The sequence below is a fragment of the Hippocampus guttulatus genome, chromosome 13 (genome assembly GCF_054856545.1).
Source record: "Hippocampus guttulatus isolate MCC_2025c chromosome 13, RoL_Hgut_1.0, whole genome shotgun sequence".
In the NCBI taxonomy this organism is placed as follows: domain Eukaryota; kingdom Metazoa; phylum Chordata; class Actinopteri; order Syngnathiformes; family Syngnathidae; genus Hippocampus; species Hippocampus guttulatus.
Genome location: NC_141273.1, coordinates 6,939,777 through 6,949,388, shown reverse-complemented (window position 1 = coordinate 6,949,388; position 9,612 = coordinate 6,939,777).

Genomic DNA, 9,612 nt, shown 5'->3' with positions numbered 1-9,612 from the left:
CTGTATTAAAATAAGATTTTCATTTTCAGATGTGAGTGAAGAGTGATTCTTGTGTCACACATATTCTGTACATGACCACCATCGTGACCAATTTGTATAAGATCCGTTGCAAGAGCTCTATCCAAAATTCTATCTTTACAATAAACATACCGTATTGTTAAATATTAATGAAAGCCATACTAACTTTTCAAAGGCAGATTTTCTTTTTGATTGTATTATCGTTTTTAGAGGTGTTGAAATTCATCCACAACTAATAAGTTAGCCAAGTCATTGACAACTATTTTAATGTTTGCATTTAGAGCCATTGTTTAACCTAAAATTGTCCAAATGCTCTGATTTCAGCTTTTCAACATGACTGTCTGATTTCTGTAGTCTTTCATGAACGAAGGCTGATTATCTTTTGTATTTAATCAAGTTAAGGCATTTGCAAACATCTGCTTTGACTTTGGAAAACTGACCAAACCAGTAACTGAGTCCGTTTCAAAAAGGTCGGTGAGTACAACAATCCCTTTCGTGTGATGTTACTTAATTGTTTTATTTTCATCAATAAACAATACCAAATAAACAACATTAATTGGTCAATAAACAGGTCAGGAAATTGTTTTGTTCTACATTTTAATGCAGAAAGAAAATATATTGGATGAAATAACACTGGTCAACGGTGAATTTTAACCAGCGATGGCTTCATGTGTCTGTAAATGTATTTTTAATGCTGATGTCCAAAATGTCTTGACTTTTTTTCCCCTAGCACATTGGCTTTTGGGGATCATTTCCTTTTTTTTTTTAATTTGACCTACAGTATAAAAGCTAACACAATACGGATGATGGTTCCGAAAAAAAAATCCATCTGTCGCTCCACCTAACCCTTAAATCATATACAGTATATTACTACAGTACGTTGCATATACAATAAATGTATGAATTATTGTTGGAGCTACGTGTTTATTTTTCCTTGTGTTTGCGGCTGATGTCCACGGGCGGCAGTGCAAGTGGTCCCTCATCTTTATCAGAACAGATGCATGCGAGTGATTCGTGCTCAAGGGAGTGGAGGGTCATGTGATTTTTTTTTTTTTTTTACTGCACTCACACACGACACTCGTTTACAGACAGAAGTGCATACAACGTTATGTTTATATAAGCCTCACAATTTAAATTCTTGCTTGCATGATTGTCTTTCATGTGCAAATTTTCCTATTAAAGGTGAACATCACCCCAAAGCAGACAACACCATGGACAGTTGTTTATCGAGTAAAGTACGTCAAAAACATCTCCCACAACCATGCACGGGACCTACAGGAGACAAGGAGAGTCGCTACAATTGTTATCGTATTATTATTATTATTATTATTATTATATGAAAATTTGATGTGCTGTTGCGAAAAACGAGGACAAATTGGGAATCAATGCAAAAACTCTAAAAATGTAAAACGTTATTAGGCTTTGGTGGTGTATTTGGTACTACTGAATCCATTAGAAGCTACTGGTATACAGTATCTTACTTTACATAGTGTGATTAATGTCCTGGCTTCTGCCGTTCTTTTAATTGCAGATGAAAAGCAGAAGGACATTGATGGATCTAGTTTTAATAGCCAAAAAAAGTCAAGTGGCCAACATCTGCTATGTTCTCCAAGGGTGCACAATAGAGATCTTATCCATGTAATGTACGACATGAGGTGCCATGCTGATCTTGGCAAAAGGGGTAACTCACTACAATTTTGCCCGGATGATATGAGGTTGGTGTGTGGAATCAAAATAAGACGTGGCCAAAAACAGCAAGGCATGGGTGCAGCCTGGACTGCCAGTGGACGGCCATTATCTTCATAGATGAAATTTGGCTCTTTCCAGAGCTGTATAATTGAAAACATGGAACAGATAAAGGAAGATTTTGATTAACTGGGAGGCGGCACACTTCGAGCCTTGCATCTCTCTTAGCAACCGGCTCCTCCTCAACGTCTGCTCAACACTTGCCCCCGTATTGCCGCTTTGAAAAGTTATTCAGGCTGGATAATCACCATCCATATCTGGATTTTCTTTTATGATACATGCATCCAAAATAAAAGCACAACATAATCACTCACTGTCGGAGGTGTGTGTGTGTGTGTGTGTGCGTGAGACAGTGGGGGGTCTCTGTGGAGGACAAGTCCCATGTCATTGACAACCAGATTGAGGCTCTTATTTTAGAGGACCTTGCATTTCCTCTCCGTCACAATAATGCCTTGTGTGTAGCACTTCCTGTTTCCCAGGCCTGGGAGGAAGGAAAAGGGCGCTTGTCACACGGTAGTCACCGCTTCCTCCCCTCTCCTCTCCCCCTCTCCCTGCTCCCAAAACTTCAGACAGTGTTGTGTCCTTCACAGGGAAAGATGACTGCACTGTTAGCATCCCAGCCGGATGCACGGGGGCTATTTTTAGCCTCAAGTTGGAAAGGTAGCAAACAGACATAAACACCAAAAGTTTTAGGGTGTCCAGCTGTGTTTATCTCCTAAAACGGAGGCTTGACGGCGCAAGGTCAACGATTGTTTTGACTTCAGTTATGGTGTAAATAAGTCATCCGCATTTCAACATCTGAAACTTTACCATCTGCTACCACAAAATGTTGTACAATCTGAAAACCAATCAAAATGTTCTCTTTGATTTCCTAGTGCGCTCCAGTGGTCCTACAAAACTTAGGAGATAAACCCATCAAGCATCATGTCATGTGTAACTTAAGCAGACTCGAATAAAACTCACTTCAGCCAGCATCAAAGGACTCTGGAAGCGTTTTCTCTGTTTTGATGCAGAGATCCCAAATGTTCTGATTTCTGTTATGTTACAGGCAGTTACAGATTAGTTAAAAATGTTTCAGAGAGTAAACTTTGTCCACTTGGGCCTAGAGGTGTACGATATAACGATACATATTGGAGTGCTATATAAAAACATATACTGAAAATATAACCCTCTAACGATGATATAGTCAATTTCATCGTGGGATATTGTGTTAGGTCTGTTGCTACGCTAATATAGCATCCGAGTCGTAATGCAATAACAGTCGCCTTTGTATTACTTTGGACATCCTCTTTCTACCTCACTTTCCAGACATGACCAATCACCTCCCCACACTTACTGCAGCTTTCATATTAGTCTAACAGTTGGATTGAACATAAATTGATTTGTCATTCGTGAAAAGTGAGGCACTTTGGACTGTTACTGTTACGCAGCAGTCACTCGTAGGCTGAATTCAGCGAATGAAGTTTGTGCAGTGTACATATGTCGCAGGTGCAGGTTCGAACTGTATAAAAAGTACGTTTGTCAAAATACACTCCTTGACAGCCTTATAAGTAACGGTAGCCAGTGCCTTAGCAGCCCAGGTTCTTGGCCTGATAGTTGGCGGCTCACTTCCCAAGCTCAGGGGCGGTTGTAACATGGGTTCGAGGTCTCAGTAAGCACCATTCCAGATGATGGTTAAATGTACTGTAGTACCGTAATTGTTATTGATTTTTTGTGTTACAAGAATAACTTTAGACACACTTCACTACTAATACATGAAAAATAAATTGTTGATGTTCTGTAACTTTAGCTAACATACTACATTACCTACAAATCGATGTTAATGGCACTGTTAGAGTGGCATGTAAACAAAATTGTCTCCGACAACCAGTATGGGGGACCCTGATAATAAGTCTATGATCCGGGATGCTGAAATTGTAATCAGCGATCACTGTGCATGATGTCACTAAAGCTCACTACAAGCCGAGTTTGAATGTAAACAAACACCTACAGTTTTCCAACAGTTGAAAGTTTGTCTTTTTGCAAGTAACACAAAAATGACTGTTTTTTTCACAGGCTCTTGTCCCACTCACAAAAAAATAAAAAAATCGCATTTAACAGTGGTATGTCAACTTTATATTTTACTCAATGGTCAACTTTTCACAAATATCCACAACCAGTCAACATTTAGAGAGTGCTTCTACTTTTTTTTTTTTTTTTTTTTTGGGTCATGTCGTCTGTGATTGTCCGATGTGGACTGCGCCTCCTGCCTAAAGTCAGGATGGATAGATTCCAGCTCACCTGCAATCCTAGTGAGGACAAATGCTGTAGAAAGTGGTTTCATGGATGGACGGCTGTACCTTTTTTGTTGTGACGTTAAAGCTAAAGAATTTAAAGAAAGGCTGTTTTAGTAGGTCATGCACGCCTGGGCACATGCATGTCAAGGGTGCCGGGTAACAAAGCAAGCCAGACACGTGTCGGACTGCATTATTGAACACTTGGATTTGTAGCATGCTTGTGGCAGCCTGCACAACAAAGGTCCCCGCCTTATTTACTTTCCGCCATATTACTGTCACACTGCAGGGTGTTCAGTTACGAACACCACACAAGTGACCGAACATGCCAGCGCTCCTAAGCAACAACCCCTGGTCTTAATGAGTGTTCGGCTGCAGATTTGTTCATAATTTATGGAGTGTCGTTCAATATTAAGAAGTGGTTGACTCAAAAAGTCGCCGCTTTGTCTGCATTTTATGATGGGTGTGTTTGCACATCATTCTAATTGTTTGTGGGGTTTGCTGACTGTGTATACAGTCGGACCACGGTTCATTTTATCATGACTACTGAACATAGGGATAAGTTCCAAACATTTTGGAGCGTTGGACCATGAACAAGCATTTTGTTTTCCAGCTTGTTAAATAAGTTCTTCTGATTGCACCTGCGAACGTGGACCTTTCTCCGCTAATTAAGAGCCTCACTTCACAGGCGAGCCGGTCACAAGGAACTTATTTAATTGGCCCGCTGGAGGAACATGATCCGCTGCTCCTTTGTGGCATTTTGCAAGGGCACAGCAAATTAGACGCATGTCAGCAAAATAATTCAAAAATTCATTATTCATGTAACCGCATGTAATCCCTTTGTGTTTATCAGTCGGGATGGCCACAATCAGATATCAGGTTCTACAATGACACTGAACTCTAACCCCACACACTATCATCCATCTGTTAGCCAAAGCTATTGTTGAATGCTGTGCTCAGTCCCCACCAGCACCTCTTGCCTGTTGTCTCTCATGTTACAAAATGATCCTCTTTTGCTCTCCCTTGGTCACATTCACCAGGCCACTGCATATTTAACGTGAGAAAGGACGGTGGCTTCTCAAGTACACTAAAAATGTAAACAAAACAGAGCATCAATATTTTAGGCTGCCTTATTAACAGTATGTGTACCTGCACTCAGGAAGTCTCCTGAAAATACTTCAAAACATCAAGATGCACACAAAACTCAATATTAATCCAATCAAGAGTATTAATAGTAATAGTCATAGTAATAGTAGAAGAAAACATACACAGCATAATGCAGTACTGTATAATAATGTACAGTTTGGTACAGTAAACCTTACTTTGGCCTGTGTTTTCACTGTCTGGCAGGAGGATGTCACGTCTGGCAACAGTGTGACATCATACCAACATCACCGGCGAAAACTGTCAACAAAAAAGACGAGCACAGTAAATAAAGGACGACAATGGAATGTGTTGCCTGTGTTCTTCCGATTCCATTAACATTGTCGAATTGAAGCGATGACTGACTGTCACCTAATCAACAGGCTGCAGAGTGTTGTCCTCCACTTTTAGGTACTTTTCCTAAACGGGAAGGTCCAGACACCCATACGTCTATTTTCAGTACCATTTAGAATGGAAGCTGAACTTGTTACCCTGGACTAATTGGCTGTCAGGTCACGCTGTCATTGAGTGGGAACAGATTCCATACTGGCTGCAAGTAAGCCACTATTTTTTTTACCCTCTTACTCTGACTCTGACATTTGCAATATGTCAATAGACAGATGCATTGTCACATTTTGTGACTGGACATGTCACTGATTGAGCAGTGGTTCACCTGGCAGCTGACTTCCCTCATGCAGCCAGCATGCGTTCAGTTCCCACTCAGTGACAGTGTAAATATGTGAATTGTTAGCTCTGATGGACATGTGCTTTCTGACTGATTGTCAAGCACTCCAGAAAATGTTTGGCGGAATGGATGGACGGAGGGTCAGTGGTTTACATTGATTGGCGATGTGAAGGGTGACATTATGCAGGTATTTGAATGAAATGCAAATGCATTGTAACTAAAGTTCGGTGAAACGGCATTTTGGCAACGAGTTCTTGACAAATAATTAGCTTGTGAGTTAAGCCCATCACACACCGACTACATGACTGAACTGCACGCAGTGTGTGGGATTCAACAACAGGTTGATGTTAATGGTTGGACATTGGTGTTGCTGCAATTTGAAAAACAATGAATCGTCAGTGCAGCATCAGACTATCAGCCAATCAAAAATGCACATGAGCGTTCACACAAAATATGCTTCCAGGTCTCCAAAATGTACTCATTGCCAACAGCCTCAAATTATGCACAGACTTTCCTTATTCTTGCCCATTACCTGTTTTTTGTGACCAGCTGCTTCTTCTTACACAATCACGCCATGTTTTTGTGGTTCAACAAACAAATTCAAATTGAAAATACATCACAGCATATTGAATGGGAAGCCTCGCGCATGCGGCGAAGATTTGCAGACTGTCATCTTTTTGTAGTAAATTCTCAGTTGTAAGACCCAAGTCTGACATGACACAATTGGCAAAGACGGAGACGAAACCGATGCCACCTGGCCCACTTCTGTCACAGTCATGCACATTAATAATGCAAAAAGCACACCGACAATAAAGATGGATTAAATGGGTATTACATGAAATTGTTATGATCATCTGCAATATTTAAACATGTTTATGCATGAAGCAGGGTAAGTGCAAAACACCATGTGGGGCTTTAGAGAGAAAGATGAGGGTTCCTCAAAGGGAACAGTGGTTTTTTTTTTCTTAAAACTGCTAATTAGTTATTATTATAGTGGCGGTCCCAGCACATCAATGATTGAAAAGATGGGAGATTAGCTTTTGGCTAATTTTTCATAATTAAAGTCGCATTGTGTGTGTGTTGTGTGGATGAGGGGTGGTCGCAGCCTCAAGGAGGCAGTGGGAGGACCAGGGCAGCATGGGGCTCCCTGCCGTTGCCGCAATCAGTGCCCGCTGGTTTAGGCCGGCAGCTGCTGCCCGACCTTGGCACCCTGACAGCCTGGCACTGTGTTGAGGGGTGTTGTCAAGGCCAACCAACAACCCATGAAGGGTAGGGGGCATCGATAGCGTTGCACACCCAACTCTCACAAGAGCCGTTTTTGTATTCCAACCCGCTCGCCATACTTGCTATGGCGAGGCCATTGGATTAGGATGAGATTAAATTTGCTCATTAAAAAATTACATTCAATAGAGAGGGGAAATGCCATTTTAAGCTGATTATATTTAACCATAATGAAGAAACCTGACCAAATGATATTTTTGTTTTGTTGAAATAATACAGCCTGAATGTGGGATTGTAGTTAAATGTAATTGAAAACACCTTTATGATCAACATGGCAGAAGGGCAAAACATTTGAAGCCTTGAGCCGTATTTAGTCATGTTTCTACAAATCAACAAAGGAAAAAAAACAATGGGGCGCCAAAAAAACCCCCATCTACCCATTCTCTATTGCCCTTGTTCTCACTAGGGTTGCAGGTGAGATTTGAGAGGTAACCACTCAATTGCAGGGCGCAGAGACAGTCAGTCACACTCACATTCATATAATATTCGTAAACAATTTGCACTCTTAAATTAACCTACAATCATTAGTTTTTGGAATGTTTGAATCTGGCTCAGATGTAGCTGCCCGTGTCCCATCCAGGCACGGCTTAGGTCTGTTTGTAGGTCTCAAGCGCACCAGCTGCTATCGCCTTGCCCCAGACAGCTCTATGTGAATATTCATACAAAAGCGTGTTTGTTTGGCCCTGCGCTGCGAGCTGCAAAGTGGATCAAAGTGTCATACCAAAACATGCCAAAAGACATTGCGGGTCTTTAGATCTTTGTCCAAGCAATAAGTAAAGACCTAAAATATCTCAATACGACATCCTCCAATTGATGAAGAAATGAAAACAATGTACTGCCAAATCATTTTATTTTCACCATTGTAGCCTGTAAGCTGACTGTATCTTGGCTTTTACCTCAACTCCGGCTTTGTCCGGTTCTCCTTTGGTGGATGCCATTCAAGTCGCGCCAGGAGGAGACCAAGCAAGGACTCGCGCATTCAAAGCGGCCGCATTCATGGCTCGGTCAAGCTAGCTTTGGATCTGTTTTGGAGGGAGTTTTACTAAGTGTTTGGTCAAATCGTGTGCTGGCAAACGACAAATGCGAACAGTGAATGCGCATTATCGAGTGTTTTGAGGCGGGAGTTGAAATGAGCAGATGGTCTTTGCTTCTCGGCCTGAATAAGTGGAGTAAACCAGTTGGCACACAGAAGGAGATTTGTGGGCAAACTGTTTTTACCTCCCCTCTCTTTGTGCTGTAATGGGGAAAGCAAAATGGACAATTACCGCCGGTGGACAATGGCCGTGCTCGAATGGGACCAAAAGTGTTTTGATGCTGCTGCTGGTGGTGGTGCTGGTGCTCGCTATTTTTGACAACCATTGCATTATTTCACCACCATATGAGATCCCCTAAATTCCACGTGCAGCAAAATTACAGGATATAGGGAGCACTTTGATATTCTTTCAACTTTGGGAAGCCCCTTCTCAAAGTTTCTTATTTTTCTCCAGATGGGGGTTTTTCCCTTGCTTTCCTGGGGGTTAAGATCAGGGGATATCATTAATATTTGTCAACTGTGGGTTTGTAAAACCCTTTGAGGCTATTTTGTGATTAAGGGCTGCACAAATAAATTGGACTTAACTTGACATAAAACACACAAAAAAAACAACCCTATGCATGTCATGATAAGCTATATAGTTCAATGTACAACATTTTAAAAAGAAAAAGCCGAAACACCAAATCAATTATTCCAAAACAGCAGAATGCTTCAAATTAAATAGAATTTAAATGCTGTTTTTGCAATGGTACATGCTCCCTTACCTGTTTGTACATTGTCTACTGGTATCGTTGACTTTTCTTTTTCGTTCCAATTTTGTCACCTGTATCATTAACTTGGAATGAGAAGGGCCCAAGAAGTTTTTACTGATGCGAAAGTAGGGTAGTGGGACACAGTTAATGATTTTTGTTCCAACTCCTTTACAGGCACTTGTGGAAGTTTGAATGAATTAATTCAGAGAATCATTCGATATTTTTTGTTTTTTACTGCCGAATTTTTAAAATTGATTTGGCTAATCTGATTGTGTGTTTTGTAAGAACTATTACTGAGATTATGAACCTTCCACAATGCATGACGATTCCTAACAGGCATTCCTGTTTGACTTTTGTCCTTGCGTAATTAGTCTGCCACTTTTCTAATCAGCAGCATACTTAACATTGGTCTTGAGTACCATCGACCAGCCGCAAACATGCATGGTGATAATTGCCCTTGGAGAGAGCAGTGATTCCCAACAAGGGTGCCGTGGCACCTTACTGCTGTGCGAAAGCACATCTGGGGTGCCAAAGGAACTTATCCATCCATCCACCCACCCATCCATCCATTTTCTGATCTGCTTATCCTCATAAGGCTCGCGAAAGGATTATCCACTTTTTCGTAATTTGTCTGAAAATGACCATTTATTCATTACAATCGTATCTTTAGTCACCTATCGT